Source organism: Oryctolagus cuniculus, chromosome 3 (genome assembly GCF_051225735.1).
Source record: "Oryctolagus cuniculus isolate XC-2025 breed Fujian yellow rabbit chromosome 3, ASM5122573v1, whole genome shotgun sequence".
Taxonomy (NCBI): domain Eukaryota; kingdom Metazoa; phylum Chordata; class Mammalia; order Lagomorpha; family Leporidae; genus Oryctolagus; species Oryctolagus cuniculus.
The window spans coordinates 159,750,597-159,771,423 of NC_142869.1; the positions used below are offsets into that span (position 1 = coordinate 159,750,597).

The window sequence follows — 20,827 nt, forward strand, 5'->3', positions numbered from 1 at the left end:
AACTGAATCAAGAGAGGCTTCTTAGCATCCTATTTATCATTGCTACATTATAAAATTATCTTAAATAATTTTCCATGGGTAGCAATTACTTATCTGTGGCACTAAAATTATTCTTACTAGGGTGACAACAATTTTCTTCCTGCAATTCAATTAATCACAAATGTCAGTATGACATGGTGAAAAGCCTCAGTTAATACATTTCCTTTTCTAATATTTCAAATGCCACAAACCACAGAAGGGACTAAGCATCTGAGGACCAAAAATAAAAGTATCAAAGTCCATAATGTACATTTCTAAGAAGAATGTACATTCCCCACTAATTTTAAAAGCACATCAAGGCCAATAAGTCAGATGAGTATAGAAATAGGAAATAATTTCCAGTACATTTGGTTAGCTGAACAATGTTATGGTTTTTCAAGTCAGTCTTAAAAACAGACAATGATCTGGTGTTGGCACTGTGGTGAAGCGGGTAAAGCCACAGCCTACAATGCTGTCATCCCATAATGGCACTAGTTCGATTCCTGGCCACTCCACTTCTGATCTAGCTCTCTATTATGGCCTGGGAAAGCAGTAGAAGATGGCCCAGCATTTGGATGTGAGAGCAATTCAGGCATGGAAAGCCAAGACACTGTGGCAAAAAATATCCTACATGAAGGATCTCTGTGAATGAGACCCCAGTGGAAGGGGTCATCAAAGAAGGATGTGCTTTTCTCTGAAGGGAAGAGAGAACTTCCACTTTGCTTATGGCCTTGTCTAAACATTGCTGGAGATTGTAGTCACAAAAGGCTTCCATAGCATTGGCAGCTCATGGCAAGAGTCTTGAGTGATGACTGACATCATAAATAAGAGTGTTAACTGTTAAATTAACAACAGAAGTCATTGTGCACTGACTTCCCATGTAGGACCTCTGTCCTTAATGAGAATTAATTGCAAAACTTGTTCTCAAAACAGTATTTTTTACGTTTCGTGTGTGTGTATGCAAAGTGTTGAAATCTTTACTTAGTAGAGTTGGTCTTCTTTATATAAAGTTAATTAAGAATGAATCTTAAGAAGAATGGGAAGGGAGAGGGAGTAGGTGGTGGGATGGGAGTGGGGGTGAGAGGGTGGGTATGGAGGGAAAAACCACTATATTCCTGAACTTGAACCTATGAAAATTATATTCATTAAATGGAAACTTTAAAATAAAAAAAAATAAAAAAAAGAAGATGGCCCAAGTCCTTGGGCCCCTGAACCTGCGTGGGAGACAGAGAGAAAGCTCCTGGCTCCTGACTGACCCAGCTCTGGTCATTGCGACCATTTGCGGAGTGAACCAGCGGATTCTCTATCTCTCTTTAACTCTGCCTTTCAAATAAGTAAATAAATCTTTTTTTTTTTTTAAAGAAAAGGGGGAATATATGAAAATATATGAAAAAGGGAACTTCCTTAATCTGATAAAGGACATCTATTAAAAATCCTGTTTCCCCAGCCGGCGCTGCGGCTCAATAGGCTAATCCTCCGCCTGTGGCACCGGCACCCCGGGTTCTAGTCCCAGTCAGGGCGCCGGATTCTGTCCGGGTCGCTCCTCTTCCAGTCCAGCTCTCTGCTGTGGCCAGGAAGGCAGTGGAGGATGGCCCAAGTGCTTGGGCCCTGCTCCCGCATGGGAGACCAGGAGAAGCACCTGGCTCCTGGCTTCAGATCAGCGTGATGCACCTTTCTCTTGGTGTGTCTCTCTCACTGTCCACTCTGTCAAAAATAAATAAATAAAATCCTGTTTTCCCCATGAATATCAAGAACAAGGATATGATGTCCATTCTTATCACTTCTATTCAATATTATATTAGAAGTCTAAGCCAAGGAAATAGAGTAAAAACAAATAAAAGGCATAAAGATAAGAAGAAAGAAAAAAAGTTGCCATCATTCATAGAAAACACAATTAGGTACACAAAAAACATAGACTCAAAAAATATTATTTAATCTAGCAAGTTAGGAAGACACAAGGTAAGTATATAGTATATTTCTGTATGTTAGCAATTAATAATTAGAAGTAAAATTTTAAAGTACTACTTACAATAGGACAAAAATACATATATAGAAATAAATAGATACTGATATGTCAGATTCATAGATTGGAAAACTCAATATGCATCTCCCCACACTGACATATATTAACATAATCCAATCAAAATCCCAGCTTATTTTCTGGAAATAGTTTGAAAAATTCATTTTAAAATTCAGATGAAAATTCAAAGGACTTAAAATAGCCAGAAATAATCTTGAAAGGAGAAAAAAAAAAGATGGTTTACCATACCTAATTCTAAGATTTATGATGAATCTACAATACTCAAATCAATATATACTGGCCAAAGCATAGAAAAACAAATTAATGAAATGAGTTGGAATCCAAAAATAGATCTAAATATATATAGTCAACTAACTTATAAAAATAGTTCCAAACCAATTCAAAGGTGAAAAATAAGGCTTTTTAACAAATGATAATGTATTAAATGGGTAACTGAATGAAAAATCTGTAAAGAAAAAAACCTTATGACCAATTCTTGTAACCTTTTCTGTACTTCATATACAAAAATAAATTAGAAATTAATTATAAGCCTAAAGATAATGAGTTAGAACCATAACACTTCAATGAAAGGTTGAAGACTCTCATCTTGGCATAGGTCAAGATTTTCTAGAATTCAAAATGCGTTTTCTAGAAAAGAAAAAAAATGATATATTAGTTCTTATCAAAACTAAAAAATCTCCCATCAAAAGACATAATTCAAAAACTAATTAGAAAAGCCACATATTGAGAGAGAAATAGTTTAAATTTATCTCTATCAAAAACATGTCTCCAGAAAATATAAAGCACTCCTAACAAATCATTAACAGCAAATAACTCACTGAATGAACAAAAGAACTGAAACCTACATAAAAAAAGGAAAGATATACAAATGACTAGTGAGCACAAAAAAGCTGAACAGCACTAGATACAAAAGGAATGCGAACAAAAGCCACACTGAGATATCATTTCACATTTACCAGAATGACCAAAATCAAAAAGACTGACTACATCCACTGCTGAAGAAAACATGGAGCAACTACAACAGTCATGCATTGTTGGTGAAGTGCACAAATGGTAGACAGCCACTTTCAGGACTATCTGAAAGTTTCTTAAAAAAGATAAATATACCCCTTCACATGACAATGTAATTCCTCTCCTAGGTATTTACCTTGTGAAATAAAAGCATGTGACACATACACATAAAGAAATTTCCACAACAATATTCACAGGAGCCTTATTTATAAAAGCCAAAACCTGGAAACAACTCAAATAGCCATCAACAGGAAACAAAGTGCAAGTATGTTTACCAGTGGAACAGTATTGACCAATTAAATAGGATGAATATTTGTGCAATAACTTACACGGTGCTCAAAAACATGTTGAGTCAAAGAGACCAAAGCTGACAAGACTGGGCCTAATAACAAACAAAAAAGTGATTGCAAAGAGTGGGCTAGAAGATGGGGGAGAAGCAGAATTCCAAAGTAACTGACTGGATAAAGACACAATAGAACTTTTTGAGATGTCAGAGTTATTAACTAGCTACACAATGTATCATTTTTGTTAAAATTCAACAAACTTAGTAAATCTGTATCTATTACTGTATATAAGCTATACCCTAATTTTGAGAAAAGTATCTTAATGTGCAGTAGAACTTTCATAGCAAACCAACAAATACTACTATTTTCTTATGCTGAACACATCTTTGTTTCAAAGCAGCTAATTAGAAAGTCCCTATTAACATAAATATTAATCAACCTTTCTAATATGAAAGATAACACTTCACTTTAAAAGGGAGACACATAACTTGATTATGAAGTACACTGCTATATTCATGCTCTAATTTTTCAGCATCCAGTCTGACATGACTTTAGCCATCTAGGTTAGAACTGCCCTCTCGTCTTTTTTTAGGTAACCCTTACAGTCATCCCAAACCCTTTAGGACAAACCAAGTTGTTCAGGAGAGGGGGATGAGAAGGAGGCTGGCAAATGGATACCAAAATACAGTTAAACACAAGTAGTAACTTCTAGTGTTACAGCACAGTGGAATGACTATAGGTCACAATAATATACTATACACTGTAGGAAGAACTAGAATACAGGAGTTCATGGGTGTCAAACTTAAAGAAAAGACAAAAAAATGGAAATGCTAACAATCTGATTTGATCAGTTTATGCTGCACACATGTGAAGGATTGCACTGTACCCCATAAAAAGAAGCAAATATTATAGTATTATATGCTAATTAAAAAAAAAGTATGAGTAAAATAACCTGCATCTCGTATCCGACACCTGGAACTATCTTATGTGCTGCCTGGAATGTATACTATTTCTTGAGAAAACCAGGTGCACTCATTAGCCACAGACCATCTTTTCACAGAAAACTCTTTTTTTCTCCTGCCTTGTGCCATAGTGACCAACTGTCCTGTGGCCGTCCAAAACTTTGCTTCTGTACATAAATCTCTAATAAATAACACTCTGTCTGCCTCTTTCTTCAATTTCAGTTCCTTTTGCTTTGGTGGCCAGTTCCTGTATACTGGGTTTTCTAGAAGCAGCATTCATTACCTCTTGTGTTAAACAAAGATGTCTCTAGAATACTTAGAAAAATCATGTTCAACATTCAGAAAAAATGGGGCCAGTGCTGTGGCTCAGCGGGTTAACGCCCTGGCCTGAAGTGCTGGCATCCCATATGGGCAACGGGTTCTACTCCTGGCTGCTCCTCCTCTGATCCAGCTCTGATACTACTGGATCCAGCTCTGATACTAGAAGATGGCCCAAGTCCTTGGGACCCAGCACCCACATGGGAGACCCGGAAGAAGCTCCTGGCTCCTGGCTTTGGATCGGCTCAGCTCCAGCCATTGCAGCCATCTGGGGAGTGAACCAGCGGATGGAAGACCTCTCTCTACAACTCTGCCTGTAAAATAAATAAAATAAATCTTAAAAAAATTTCAGAAAAAAAATCACATTTAAAAATTCAGAACCTTTTTATAACATTAAATACAACTATTGTTACTTATATTTGTTTATAATCTTACATGGGGATTGAGCACTCTCAAGAATTACAAACAGTATACTAGGTAATCATTATAAAATGTACAAATTCAACAAGGCAAACAAAAATTTAAATAGTATTTTTCCTTTAACTGAACAAGCCTATTTCTTGGAAACTATCTTCATAAAATAAAAAATCAAGTCTATGAATACAGGTGGAGTAACAAAGGGAAGAGAGAAGAGGTGAGGAGAGGTGAGAGGGGAGTGGGCAGAAAAGAGAGGGAGACAGAACTCTGCAATACTATGTTACGGGTGAAAAAGAAAAACTATCCATCCCTAAAGAGTTGGTAAATCTGTACAGTATGTCTACTGAAAACAATACACTACTAGCACTAAACAACGTCCATAGAAAACTGATTTCTATAACTGTGGGGCCTTTCCGAAGAGTAAGTACATACATGTATTGCCACCATTCAATAACCTGCACAAAACAAAATGCTCTTGTCCAGATACTTTTGCACATTAGCAAGTATTGTTTCTGGGAAGTACAATTCATGAATGATTTCCGCTGTTATCCCTATTATTCTGTGAACTATCTAAGTCTACACTATCCAAAAGAAACATATGAGCCAAACAATTTCAAACTTTTTACTAGCCAATATGTAAATTAAGTGAAATTAATTTTAATAAATTTTAGCTAAGTATCATTTAAACCTGTAATATTAGAATATTGATGAAACATTTTTCCTCCCTTTTTGCACTAAATTTTAGAAATCTAGTGTGTATTTCACACTTATTGAACATCTCAATTTGAATTACATTTCAACTGCATAGTAACCACAGGTGGTTAGTAACTACCAGATAGTGTACTACACAGTACAGTACTCAATCTCTAATATTAGCAATATATTTTTCATGAAAAAGAAAAGTTACTTTTTAAATAAGTCACTTGACTGCTACACAGAACTTTTTCCAAAGTCTCACAGCTGTGTATTACATAATTTTCTGGATTACTTCAAATGTTTTCCTAGCATTCTGTGGAAGATTCTTGTTTTTAGAAATGAACAGGTTGATCTGAGCTTATGGAATAAACAGATACAACAACACTAAAGTTTATTTAAAATGCAGCAGTAAAATGAATTTTCTGGTATATGCTTGGGTATCTCTATAAAACCAATTCCTTGATTTCTACATTTTTCAATAGTGAGTTTCTGACAAATTCAATAAGTAGTTAGTTACATTTAATTACATATTATGATTGAACATTATTTGGAGTCCCTTCACATGAACTATGATCATACAGAATATATTTAATCAAATAAGCAGTTAAAAAGGTTTTTAATGGGGCAGGTATTTGGTGTAACAGTTAAGACAACATAATGGATATTACATCCCAGGTAGGCGTGTTTAGGTTGGAATCTTAGCTCCACTCCTGATTCTAGCTTCCTACCAATATAGGCCCTGGGAGGCAGCAGTAATGATTCAAGTAGTTAGATCCCTGCCACCCAGGAGACTCAAATCGAGTTCCTGACTCCTGGCCCAGCCCCAGTTATTGCAGGCTTCTGGGGAGTGAATAACAGATGGAAGCTCAAGTGTGGGTGGATGCGTGCGTTCTCTCTCTCTCTCTGTCACTCTTTCAAAAAAAAAAAAAAAAAAAAAAACTTGCTCTGAATTGAAATCCAATATAATAACAACAATGGCAATAATTAAGTTCACTTTAATTTTTTTGTGGGATACAGTAAAAGCATTGTTTAGAGAGAAATTTATAACACTTGAATGCACTAGCTAAGAAAAAAAAGTTAAATCAATTCCTAAGCAAATATCTTAGGAAACTAGAAAAAAAGAGTTAAATACAAAGTAAACACAAAAAAACTTTAAAAAAATTACAGCAGAAAACAAAGTAATTTCAATAAAGAATTTTTTTAAAAAACATCAATAAAATTGACAAACTTCTATTCAGCGTAACCAAAGTATGAAAAAAAGGGAAGACACAAAATAACATTAGAAATTAAAGAGGGCTACAAAATTTATTTGAAATGCTTGGAACCAAAAGTATTTTACATTTTGGAGGTTTCCCAAATTTGGAATATTTTGCACAAATGTCATTGGTTGAACATCCCTAATCCAAAAGCTGAAATACTCCAAAATCTGAAACTTTTGAGCACTATGGAACTCAAAATATTTTGGACCTAAAAAGATATATTTTCATTTTATTTGAAAGGGAGAAAGATATTTTCTATCTGCTGATTCACTCTCCAAATGCCCACTACATGCAGGGCTGGACCTAGCCAAACCCAGAAGCGGGTCTCCCACACAGGTGGTAGGGACTGAAGTACTAGAGCCATCATCTACTATCCTTCCCAGGGCATGTGTCAGCAGAAGTTGGAATCAGAAGCAGAGACTAGAACCAGGCACTCTCCCACAGAATACAGGTGTCCAAGCAGCAAACTGCTGCACCAAATGCCATCCCAATTTTGGATTTCTGAGTATTTCAGATTTTTGGGTGAGGGATGTTCAACCTGTATCACTATCAATTCCATGGACATTAAAAGGATAGCAGGGATGTGCGTCTGGCTTCGTGGTTTAGATGCTGCTTAAGACATCAGCATCCCATATCGGAGTACCTCAGTTCTGTACTTGGCTCCTGACTCCAGCTTCCTGCTAATATAGACCCTAGCAGACAGTGGTGATGGTGGTTGGGTCACTGCTACAAAGGTCAAATGTAAAGCTATAAAAGTTGTAGCAGAAAACATAGAGAAAAATTCAAGTGATCTTGGAGTTGGCAATGACATTTTAGATACAACACCAAAACCAAGATCCATGCATGAAAAAAAGTGATTAATTGGCCTACATTAAAATTTTAAAATTCTGTTCTGTGAAAGACAGTGATAAAGGAATTTAAAAAGGACAAGCCACGGACTGAGAGAAAATATATGCAAACAAAAATCTGACAAAAGAAATTGACTCTAAAGTAAACAAAGAACTCTCAAAACTCAACAATAAGCAAACAACTCAATTAAAAAGACAGGCAAAGGATCTAGACATCTCACAAAAATGATAAAGAGATGGCAAAGAGGCATACTGTCAAACTGTGGTCTTCCTACTTTTCACTTGTTGAAAATTATAATTAGTGGTAAAGTAAGCCTGTGAATATAGAGTGGATTAAAATTATACCTTTGCAAAAACTGATGAAGACTGGCCGGCGCCGTGGCTCACTAGGTCACTAGGCTAATCCTCTGCCTTGCGGCGCCGGCACACCGGGTTCTAGTCCCGGTTGGGGCGCCAGATTCTGTTCCGGTTGCCCCTCTTCCAGGCCAGCTCTCTGCTGTGGCCAGGGAGTGCAGTGGAGGATGGCCCAAGTGCTTGGGCCCTGCACCCCATGGGAGCCCAGGAGAAGTACCTGGCTCCTGCCATCGGATCAGCACGGTGCGCCGGCCACGGCGGCCATTGGAGGGTGAACCAACGGCAAAGGAAGACCTTTCTCTCTGTCTCTCTCTCTCTCGCTGTCCACTCTGCCTGTCAAAAAAAAAAAAAAAAAAAAAACCTGATGAAGAGAGGAGGAGAGATGAGGGAGACCAGGGGAGTGAGGGAAGTATGGTTGTCTTCTTGGAACTGTACATATGGAATGCAGGAAATCTATTCTCTATATTAATAAAAAAAACTTTAAAAATAAAAAAGGAAGTGATGCTCAACATCATATGGCATTTGGAAATTGCAAATTAAAACAATGAGATATAAGAAATCTATTAGAATGACTAAAATTTGAAACACTGATAACAGCAAATACCAGTGAGGACATGGAACAAGAACAGCAAGCCAATCTGTAATGGCTACACACCATATGATTCCAACTATGTAATCACTCCGCAAAAAGTAAAACTATACAGAATGTCTAAAAAAAAAAATCAGTAGATGCCAGAAGGAGGAGGAGGAATGAATAATTGGAGAATAGGGTTATTTTTAGGACAGTTAAATTACTCTATGATACTGTACTGGTGGATACATAATATTGTGCATTTGTGAACACCAAAAGTCATATATCTGTACAACATAAAGAGTTAAATCTAATGTGTACCATGGGTTTTACTTAATACCAATGTACCGATAGTGGCTTATCCACTGAAATGAATTTATCACACTAATGCAAAATGTTAAGAATAGAGGAAACTGGGGGAGGAAGCAGGGAGGTGGAGTACATGAGAACCCTTTGTACTTTCTGCACGGTTTTTCTGTAAACCTAAAACTGCTCTAAAAAACAGTCAATTAACTAAAGAAGGCAAATCAGCTACCTATATTGAGCAAGCAGTATTTTAAACATAAATATGGACCAGGAACCAAAACCAATCAGGCAACTGAAGAAAAGTGGCAACAAAAAGTGGGACTACTACCTTAATATAAGCACAAATGATTAATACAGGAAAAAAGTTTTTCATTGAGAATTTTTGAAAAATCAATTAGTATCTTCAAAAATATTTAATTAGGTATTATTGTAATAAAAATAGGAAAGGAGAGTAGGCTACTATTACAGATCTATCACTAATTACAGAAAATACTCCATCAAAAATAGAGAAGCCCCTTATCACTAAAAAATCAAGACTAGTTAAAAATCAAGGGTAAATTTTACAGTATCTGGCATATGATCAAGAATTACAAGGTATGACAAAAAGCAGGAAAGTATGATCCAAGGTGAAGACAAGGATGAATCACCAAAAAAATCTGACATAGATGATAAGATCAAGAGACAAGGGCATCAGGACAGCTATTGGGCTGGGCGTTGTGGCAGTGTTTAAGCCACTATTGAGTTGCCAACATCTCATAACAGAGTGCCAGTTCCAGTCCCAGTTACTCCACACTTCCAATTCAGCTTCCTTCTAATGCATGTGGGAGGCCACAGATGATGGCCCAAACACTTGGCTTCCTGCCACCCACACAGGAGGCCCACACGGAGATCCTGGCTCCTAGCTTTGCCCTGGCCCAGCCCTGGTTGTCACAGGCATTTGGGGGGTAAATAAGCAGATGGAAGATCTCTCTCTCTCTCTGCTTTCCCTATAAAAATAAATAAAAGTTAAAAAGGTGTTTGAAAAAGCCATTAAAAAACTATAATGTCTGCAGTAAAAAATACAGTGGATGGTATTAGTGGTAGACAAAAAGCAGAAAAAAAAGCAATGAGCAATGGGGCAGTAAGAACAGGGGCAACATCAAGCAAACTAGTATTTGTGTGAGTGATGCCCAGGGAAGTGGGGCAGGGAGTAGATGTTTGACAATATTTATGAAAGATTTCCAAACTTCACGCAGACTTCTTATAAGCCCATGGATCCAAGAAGCTCAAAAAGCTTAGCATAAGAAAACAGTAAGATGGGGCAGTGTTGTGCCGTAGTGAGTTAAGCTGCCGCCTGTGATGCCGGCATCTCATATAGGCACCAGTTCCTGTTCTGGCTGCTCCACTTCTGATCCAGCTCCCTGCTAATGTACCTGGGAATGCGATGGAAGATGGTCCAAGCAGTTGAGCCTCTGCGCCCATGTGGGACACTGGAAGAAACTCTTGGCTCCTGGCTTTGGCTCAGCCCAGCCCCGTCACCACAGCTGTTTGGGGAGTGAAACAGTGAATGGAAGACTCTGTCTCTCCCTCTCTGTCACTCTACCTTTCAAATAAACAAATAAATCGTTTTTTAAAAAGAAGGTAACAATAGGAAAACTACATAAACGTATATCATATTCAGATCCCTTAATACCAACAATATAAAGAAAATCTGAAAAGTGGTAAGACAAAAAAGATACAATATACACAGAAAATTAATGAAATGGACAACATCAGATTTCCTGTAAGAAATAATGAAAACCATAACATACTGGAGCAACACCTCTAAGGTACAGAAAGAAAAAACTATCAGCCTAGAATTTTATATCCAGTGAAAATATCTTTTCAACACTGAGGGCAAAATATACTTTTGAGATATACAAAGCTAAAGAATTTGTCAGCAGGCCTGTATTACAGGAGATGTTCAAAAAATGAAGAAAAGAAAGGCTGAAGGGAAATAGTACCAGTGAGAAACCTGGACTTACACAAAGAAATTAAGGGCATGAGAAATGATAACCAAGTGGATAAATACAAAGCTTCTTGCTTTCTTACTATTTAAATCTCTTTAAAAGATAACTGAATCATTAAAGCAAAAAGAGTAAAAATATACTGTGGAGTTTATAACATACGTAGATGTAAAATATATACCAGTAATATAGCTTGACAGGAAGAAATGGAATTATGCTACTGTTAAGTTCTTACACTAAATGTGAAATGGCACAATAGTCCTTGGAAGCAGACTATATTTAGTTAATGTATGTACTATAAACCCTAAAAAAAGTAAAAAGCAAAAGAGCTACAACTAATAAAAAGGACATTAAGGGGAGAGAAAATACTAAAGTAAAAAGAAGCATAAAAAAAGGGAAAACAGAAGAAAGAAATGAGAACAAAAAAATGAGCCAAAACAGAAAACAAGTAAAAAGATGATAGATTTAAAGTCAACAATATTGGGGCCAGTGCCGTGGCTCACTTGGTTAATTCTCCGCCTGTGGCGCTGGTATCCCATATGGGCACCAGGTTCTAGTCCCAGTTGCTCCTCTTCCAGTCCAGCTCTCTGCTGTGGCCCAGGAGGGCAGTGGAGGATGGCCCAGGTGTTTTGGTCCCTGCACCCGCATGGGAGACTGGGAAGAAACACCTGGCTCCTGGCTTCAGATCAGTACAGCACCGGCCGTAGTGGCCATTTGGGGAGTGAAGATGCGGAAGACCTTTCTCTCTGTCTCACTCTTTCACTGTCTATAACTCTACCTGTCAAATAAAAAAATAAAAAATAAAGTCAACAATATCAATAATCACACTGAATATAAATAGTCCAAGCATCCATATCAAAGGACATATAACATCAGAGTGGATTTAAAAGTGAAATCTAACTACTGTTTGCCCTCCTTATCTATGAATACAGGATGCACAGATTCAATCATGTATGAATAAAGATTATTCAGAATAAAAAAACTGCTTTGCACTGATCACATATTTTTTGTCATTATTCCCTAAACAACACAGAATAACAATATTTACAGACATTTACATTATATTATGCATTATAAATAATCTACAGATGATCTGACGTATATAGGAGGTTGTGGACATTGTGGCACAGAGGGTTAAGTTGCCACTAGGTGCCTGAATCCCTTATCAGAATGCTAGTTCAAGTCCCAGCTACTTCCCTTATGTGCCTGGGAAGTACCTGATGATGGCTCAAGTATTTGAGTTCCTGTCACCCATGTTGGAAACCTGGATGGAAGTCATGGCTCCTGGTTTCAGTCTAAGCCCAGCCCTGACGATGTGGCCAATTGTGGAGTGAACCAGCAGATGGAAGATTTCTGCCTCTTTCAGAATAAATGCATAAATCTTTAAAAAAAAAATAAAGAAAGCTGCTCAACATGGTCTATGGGACAAAGGAACTCGCTTCCTAATGACAAAAGGAAGAAGACAATACAACTATAAACATTTATACACCTAACAAAGAGATTCAAATTATATAAAGTAAAAACTAATAGAACTGAAGGGAGAAGCAGACTCTTCTTAATTACAAAGAATTCAACACCTCTTTGTCAACAATCAATAGAACAAGCAGACAAAATAATCAGTAAGGACGAAAGACAACTTAAACAATACTGATGACCTACCTGACACAGTCCAACATATGCAATATGTGGGATGCTACTAAAGCACTACTTAGGATGAAATGTGTAACACCAAATACTTGTGTTAGAAAAAGAGGAAAACAAAATCTCAAATAACTCAGTAATTACCACCTTAAGAAAAACTAGAAAAAGTTATTAAAACCAAAGTAAAGGACTGGCATTGTAGCATAGCAGGTTAAGCTGCTACCAGCAACACGTGCATCTCACATCAGAGAGCTAGCATGAATCCCAAAAGCTCCACTTCTGATCCAGCTCCCTGGCTAATATGTCTGGGAAAGCTGCAGAAGATGGCCCAAATTTCTTGGGCCACCACCATTCACTGAGACCAGGATGGACTTACTGGCTCCTGGGTGTGGCCTGACCAGTGCTAGCTACTGCAGCCATTTGGGAACTGAAGCAGCGGATGGAAAATCTCTTTCTTTCCATCTGTCATTCTGTTTTTCAAGTAAATAAATCAATCTTTGAAAGCAAAATAAGCAAAAGGAAATAAAGAACATAGGAGAAATCAATATAATAAAAGCAGAAAAATGATATATCAATGAAACTAAAAGTTAACCTGCTTAGATGATCAATAAAATTGATAAACTTCTATCGAGACTGAGTGGAGGGAAGGTCAAATGGTACTGAAGATCCACTTTAAAAGAATACAAGAGAAGTCAAAGTGGGTAGGGATACAGAGCAATCAAGATTGGCCATGAGTTGACACCCACTGAATCTGGGTGACAGGTACATATAAGTTCATTTTGCTATTTTACAATGTATATATTTAAGTTTCCATAATATGATGGTGGGCATTTTGGCACAGCAATTAAGATGCTGCTTAGGATGACCACATCCCATATCAGAGTGTCTAAGTTTGTGTCCTGCCTTTGCTTCAGATTACAGCTTCCTGCCAATGTACATCCTGGGGGGCAACAGCTCATGAGGCCTAGGTACTTGGGTCTCTGCCTCCCCTGTGGGAAACCTGAATTGAGTTCTGAGTTCCTGGCTTCAACTTGGACCATCACCAGTTTTTGCAGACATTTAGAAAGTGAACCAGCCAACAGAAGATCTCTGTCTGCTGTTTCAAATAAAATGAAAATAAGTAATAAATAAAAACATTCATAAAAGATTTTTAAAAATAAATTTCTATAAAACATATTTTTAAAAAGCATGGAATAAATCTATGTGTTCCTTATATAAACTGTCCAGAATATAATCCTATTCAGATACAATGCTGACATACATATGTGTATGCATACATGTTTATAAAAAGTATGAAAAGAGTCAAACCATTAAGAGCTTTCCGTGGAGTCTAACTGTATTATTGAAAGAGAAGGGTAAAGAGTTATTTTCACTTTTAACTTTGTATAATACATCAATGTGCATATGTGTGTGTGTGTGTATGTATTTTAAACAATGAGTATAACTGGGTCTCACTTTTATACTTTTAAAAATGCTAAAGAAAATAGTAGTACACAAGAAAATCAACAAACCACAGGGAAGGAAATAATACAAACAAAAAATACTTTCTAACATTAAGCCTCAAAAATCAATTCTTTCTAAATTAATCTACAAATCCAGTGCTATTCCAAATCAAAGTATTTGTCATTGTTGTTGTTAGAAAGCAGGGATAGACTTTCTTTGAAGGGAGGAGAGAACTTCCACTTTGATTATGGCTTTATCTAAATAAGGTCAGAGTTTATGAACTCAAGAGGCTTCCACAGCCCTGGCAACTCATGACAAGAGCCTCGGGTGATTACTGACGTCATAAATAAGAGTGTCAATTGTTAAATCAACAACAGGAGTCACTGTGCACTTACTCCTCATGTAGGACCTCTGTCCTTAATGCATTGTACTATGCAAATTAATGATAAACTAGTATTCAAACAGTACTTTATACTTTGTGTGTCTGTGTGGGTGCAATCTGTTGAAATCTTTCCTAAGTTGATCTTCTGTATATAATTAAAAATGAATCTTGGCCAGCACTGCGGCTCACTCGGCTAATCCTCCGCCTGTGGCGCTGGCACCCTGGGGTTCTAGTCCCAGTTGGGGCACCGGATTCTTTCCTAGTAGCTCCTCTTCCATTCCAGCTCTCTGCTGTGGCCCAGGAGGGCAGTGGAGGATGGCCCAAGTGCCTGGGCCCTGTACCAGCATGGGAGACCAGGAGGAGGCGCCTGGCTCCTGGCTTCAGATAGGCACAGTGTGCTGGCCATAGGGGCCATTTGAGGGTTGAACCAAAGGAAGGAAGACCTTTCTTTTGTCTGTCTCTCACTAACTCTGCTTATCAAAACAAACAAAAAAAAAGGAATCTTAATGAAAAATGGGATGGGAGAGGGAGTAGGAGATGGGATGGTTTGCAGGTGGGAGAGGAGGGGGTTATGGGGGAAATAAAACCACTATAATCTAAAAGTTGTATCTTCAAAATTTATATTTATTAAATAAAACTTTAAAAAAAAATCTGGGGTAGAGAGTAAAGCATTGAGGAAATAAAATAAGTATATTTAAAAAAATCCAGAAAATATTAAAAAGAACGGTAATGAGGGACCTATTCTAATCAAATTGCATCATCATTATAAAGCTATACTAATTAAAATTATGTACAAGAAATAAATGAAAGAAACAGGAGAGAATTCAAATCCAATGAAATTGAAAAAAATTTTGCAAGCTACCTATTTGACACCAGATTAATATCCAGGGTCTGGCACTGTGGCACATCAGGTTAAGTCACAGCCTGCAGTGCTGGCATCTCATACTGGCTCTAGTTCAAATTCCAGCTGCCCCACTTCTGATTCAGCTTTCTACTAATGCTCCTGGGAAAGCAATGGAAGATGGCCTGAGTCCCTGGGCCTCTGCGCTCACACTGAAGACTTGGAAAAAGCTCCTGTCTTTGGCCTGGCACAGTCATAACCATTGCAGCCATTTAGGGAGTGAACCAGCAGATGGAAGATCTCTGTCTCTCTTCTCTCTCTAACTTTCAAATAAATAAATAAATCTTAAAAAACAAAGAAGACAATGACTTATATCCAGAATATATATCAGCAACTTAAAAAACTCAACAACCAACTAATCTAGTTAAGAAATGAGTAAAAGACATCAATAGACAGTTCTCAAAAGAAATATAAATGGCCAACAAATACATGAAAAAATGCTCAACATCACTAGCCATCAGGGAAATGCAAGTTGAAACCACAATGATATATCATCTCATCCTTGTCAGAATGGCTAAAATCCAAAACAAAGAAGTAACAAGTGCTGCTGCAGATGTGGAAAGGGGAACACTTATACACTGTGGAAATGTAAATTAGTGCAGTGGAAAAGAGTATAGCAATTTCCTAAAAACCTAGAAATAGACATGCCATATGATCAGGAATCCCACTTCTGGGAATACACCCAAAAGACATGAACATCTTCTATCAAAGAAATCCTGCACCACCATGTATATAGCATCACTGTTCACAACAGCCAAAACATAGAATCAACCAAGGTGTCCATCATCAGATGAATAAAGAAAATGTGTACACGTGTCTATATACAATGGAATATTATTCAGCTAATAAAAAATGAAATTCTACCATCTGCAATAAAATGGATGCAACTGGAAGACATCACGTTGAGTGAAATAAGCCAGACACAGAATGACAAATAAAACATGTTGGCCCTCATTTGTGGGAACTAAAATTTAAAAAGACAAAAAGAATAAAAAACAAGAACTGAAAAAGAAATGCTTATGTGGTATCAGCACTGCTACAAATATAGTTTTGTTAAACTTTGTTTAATATTTTTGTCAAACGAATCATTATGGGTGTTATATTACTATAATTTTAATGATGTGTGATTATTTTAAAATCTACTGTAGGGGCCGGCACTGTGGTGCAGCAGGTTAAAGTCCTGGCCTGAAGAGCCAGCATTCCATATGGGTGTCAGTTCGAGTCCTGGCTGTTCCTTTTCCGATCCAGCTCTTTGCTGTGGCCTGGGAAAGCAGTAGAAGATGGCCCAAGTCCTTGCACCCCCGCACCTGTGTGGGAGACTGGGAAAAAGCTCCCAGCTTAGGATCAGCTCAGCTCCGGTCATTATGGCCATCTGGGGAGTGAACCAGCAGATGAAGATCTCTCTCTCTGTCTCTACCTCTCTAACAATGTCTTTCAAACAAATAAAATAAATCTTAAAAAAATAAAAGAATAATGGGTGGCATATCATGACTTGTTTTTCAAAAAAAATCTACTGTATATGGCTCAAAAATTCAAAACCAGATCTCAGTACATATTGTAATTTAGTAAATTATAAACATAACATTTCAAATAGGTTGGAGAAATTTATTTGGACACAACAAATGGTATGGAAACAACTAACTAACCATTAGTGAAAATATGAAGCTAGATTATACTACATGTTTTTCAATGTCACCTTCAAAATGATTAAATATTACATGGTTAAATAAAAGCATGAACATACTAGGAAAATGCTAGTAAATACTTTTAAAATTCTGACCTAGGAAAGTGTTAATCAAAAGTTGATATGGTGTTAGAAAGAATATTATATTTAAAAACTATACAAATATTTAAAAACTGTACAATGACCAAACATATGAAAAAAAAAAAAAAAACCTTTTCTCAAAAGCAACACATTGCCAGAAAAATATAATACACAATTTTCTCCAAGTTAGTAAAAGGCAACTCAATAGAAAAATGCTAAAGATAAGATTTGACAATTCACAGATATCGTGAAAATGGCCTGGGTCAGCTTTGCGGTACAGTGAGTTAAGCCCACTGCCTTGTCATGCTGGCATACCCTATGTGCACCAGTTTGAGTCTGTCGGCTGCTCCATTTCTGATCCAGCTCTCTGCCAATGTGCCTGGGAAAACAGCAGAAGATGGACCAAGTACTTGGGCCCTTGTCACACACACACACACGGGAGACCCAGATGCAGTTTCAGGCTCCTGGCTTCACTGCAGTCCATCTGGGACTTCTCTCTTCTCTCTCATCTTTGACTTTCAAATAAAGTAAATCTTTAAATGTACAAAAGACCCAAGATGTTCAACCTCATTAAAAACTACAAATCAAACAATGAGGTTTTTTTCACCAGTGAGACTGTCAAAGCTAATTTTTTAAAGAGCAATTTATTTATTTGAAAGGCAGAGTTAGAGAGAGAGGAAGAGACAAAGAGATACTGAGATCTTCCGTCTGCTGGTTCACTCCCCATATGGCCACACAAGAAGCCAGGAGTCTGGAACTCCATCTGGGTCTCCCACTTGGGTGGCAGTGCTTCCATGGCTTTTCCAAGCACATTAGCAGGGAGCTGGATTGGAAACAGAGCAACCAGGACTCAAAGCAGCACCTATATGGAATGCAAGCATTGTAGGCAGTGCCTTAACCTGCTGTGCCACACAACACCAGCCCCTAAAATATTTTTTAATATCTAGCATTGATAAGAACATCCAGGATAGTAACAACTGCCTTGGAGGACAATTAAACTGTATTTATTAACATTTTTAAAGAAAATTTCATTGGCATTTAATAATTGTACATGTTTATGGGGTATGCTAATCTAACAATGTATACAATGGATAATGATAAAAGCAGGATTCTAGGCATTTTCATCTCCTTAAACAACTGTCATTTCTTTGTGTTGGAAACTTTTTAACTCTTCAAGTTCTTTTTAAAATATATACTAAAATGTTGTGAACTATAATCTCCCTAGTTTACTGTACAACATTAGGATTTATTACTTTATAACTATAAAAAGTCAGCTTACTCATGGTTACGGGTTGAATATGTTCCCCAGAAAAATCAGCTAAAAGTCCTAAATTCTAATCCTGTGAATTTTACAATTACTTGGAAAGAGTGTTTTGCAGATGTAATCAAGTTAAAATGAGGTCATTTGGGTTGACCTTAAGCCAATATGACTGATGTCCTCTCAAGAGAAGACAGAGAGACAGACAAGGAAAGAAGGCCATGTGATAGTAACACAGGTAGAGGTTGCAGCGATGAACTACAAAACAACGCATCGAGGATTGGGAGCAACTACCAGAGGGGTGAGGGACAGATTTTCAATGACTCCAGAGGAATCAACCCTGCCAACACCTTGATTTCAAACTTCTAACTTCCAGAGCTCTAGAGAATTAACTTCAGTCTTTTAAGATTCCTAGACTGTGGTACTTTGCTATAGGAGACATAGGAAACTATCACACCCCTCAAAAGAGGTTAATAAACTATATATTATATATATATCTTAAAATAATGCAGCAATATTATGTAATGTAATAAAAAGGATACAGTAGAAACAAAAGAACACAGGAATACATAAAGTACGTATTAAAAAGTTAAACTGCAGAATATGCATAAAAACACATTTCTCTACCTCTTTTCTCTAATGCTGGTCAAGTCAAATACAGACTAACCTGCTCCCCTCTATAAACCTGACCTTGAGACCTTTACAGATCTACTTCTACTCCCACTGCCCAAATTATGTACACTCTGTAAAGGATTACACAAGTTCTACTCCTACAATTCCTACTATCTAGCCATTTCCACGAGGAGGTTCTATTGGAACTGGAATTCCCACAGCCAACTAAATATTGCCAATTTTTTGACAATGTTTTAGTATCTAGCCTTGAAATGGCAACTAGATCTCTATTATGAACTTGTACAAATGTCATACAAATTACCTGTATTTGGGGAGTCAAGCAAAAGGCAGAAGACAACCCTCAATCTGCTGTCTCTGCCTTTCAAATAAAACAGAAATACATAAAAACAAATATTTAAAAGACTGAAGTTCGGGGCCGGTGCTGTGACGTAGCGAGTAAAGCCGCCGTCTGCAGTGCCAGCATCCCAAACGGGCACCTGTTCAAGTCCCAGCTATTCCACTTCCGATCCAGCTCTCTGCTATGGCCTGGGAAAGCAGTAGAAGATGGCCCATGCCCCTGGGCCCCTGCCCATGTGAGAGAGCCAGAAGAAGCTCCTGGTTCCAGGCTTCCAATCAGAGCAGTTCCAGCCATTGCGACCAATTGGGGAGTGAACCAGCGGATGGAAGACCGCTCTCTCCCTCTGCCTCTCCTTCTCTCTCTGTGTAACTCTGACTTTCAAATAAATAATCTTTAAAAACAAACAAACAAACAAACAAAAAACCACAAAAAACAACTAGGCCAGTGCCGTGGCTCAATAGGCTAATCCTCTGCTTTGCGGCACCGGCACACCAGGTTCTAGTCCCGGTCGGGGCGCCAGATTCTGTCCCGGTTGCCCCTCGTCCAGGCCAGCTCTCTGCTGTGGCCCGGGAGTGCAATGGAGGATGGCCCAAGTCCTTGGGCCCTGCACCCCATGGGAGACCAGGAGAAACACCTGGCTCCTGCCGTCGGATCAGCGCAGTGCACTGGGCACAGCGCCGGCCACGGCGGCCGTTGGAGGTTGAACCAACGGCAAAGGAAGACCTTTCTCTCTGTCTCTCTCTCTCTCTGTCCACTCTGCCTGTCAAAAAAAAAAAAAAAAAAAAAAAAAAAAAAAAAAAAAAAAAAACAAACACAACAAACTGAAGTTCAAGGACTTCTAAAATCTGACCCATTATCTCAAGTAAATACCATTCTCAATTCTAACCAAGCCCATCTATTCAATGTCTTCACACACTCTAGACACATTTTCCTGTATATCAACTGAGTTGTTTCCTTGATCCTGACATAAATTCCAAGGCCCATTTAAATTTAAGGTCCTTTTAATCAAGTCCCACAATGATGTATCAAATCCCACAACAATAAAACTATCTTTCCTCTTTATTATCCAAATCTTCAATATATGTTAGCTTGTGGTATTTCTTTTTATGCATGGCTTTATTTTCCTCAGCTACACAGTAACCTGAAGTTAAGGTAATCCTTCTTACACTTTCTTGTATTTCAAAGTCCATGGAGGGTGTTGGGTACTCAGTAAGTCCTCAATACTTGGTAACATATGACTGAAAAAACAGAGAAATCATTTGATTCTGACTGGCTTTAAGCACTGTACAAAAATCAATGAGCTCCTTTACTAATAAGGGATTTCTTAGGTATTTATGTATCTTCTTATAATTTTATGGCAACAAAAGTAATTCACCACACTTGAGACAGCATTTCAC

The 20,827-nt window shown here is 37.6% G+C and overlaps 1 protein-coding gene across 6 annotated transcripts in view; it reads right to left on the reverse strand.

The window, feature by feature from the left end:
- WASL (WASP like actin nucleation promoting factor) overlaps nucleotides 1-20,827 on the reverse strand; it is an 83,752-nt gene that overhangs the window by 54,150 nt on the left and 8,775 nt on the right. For 2 of the 6 annotated variants that reach the window (XM_089329500.1, XM_089329502.1), the window contains exon 2: nucleotides 4,835-4,948. The exons of the other annotated variants lie outside the window; for them this stretch is intronic. The gene's annotated coding sequence lies outside the window, so the exon portion shown is untranslated. The remainder of the gene's footprint in view (nucleotides 1-4,834; nucleotides 4,949-20,827) is intronic. 6 annotated transcript variants of the gene reach the window in all.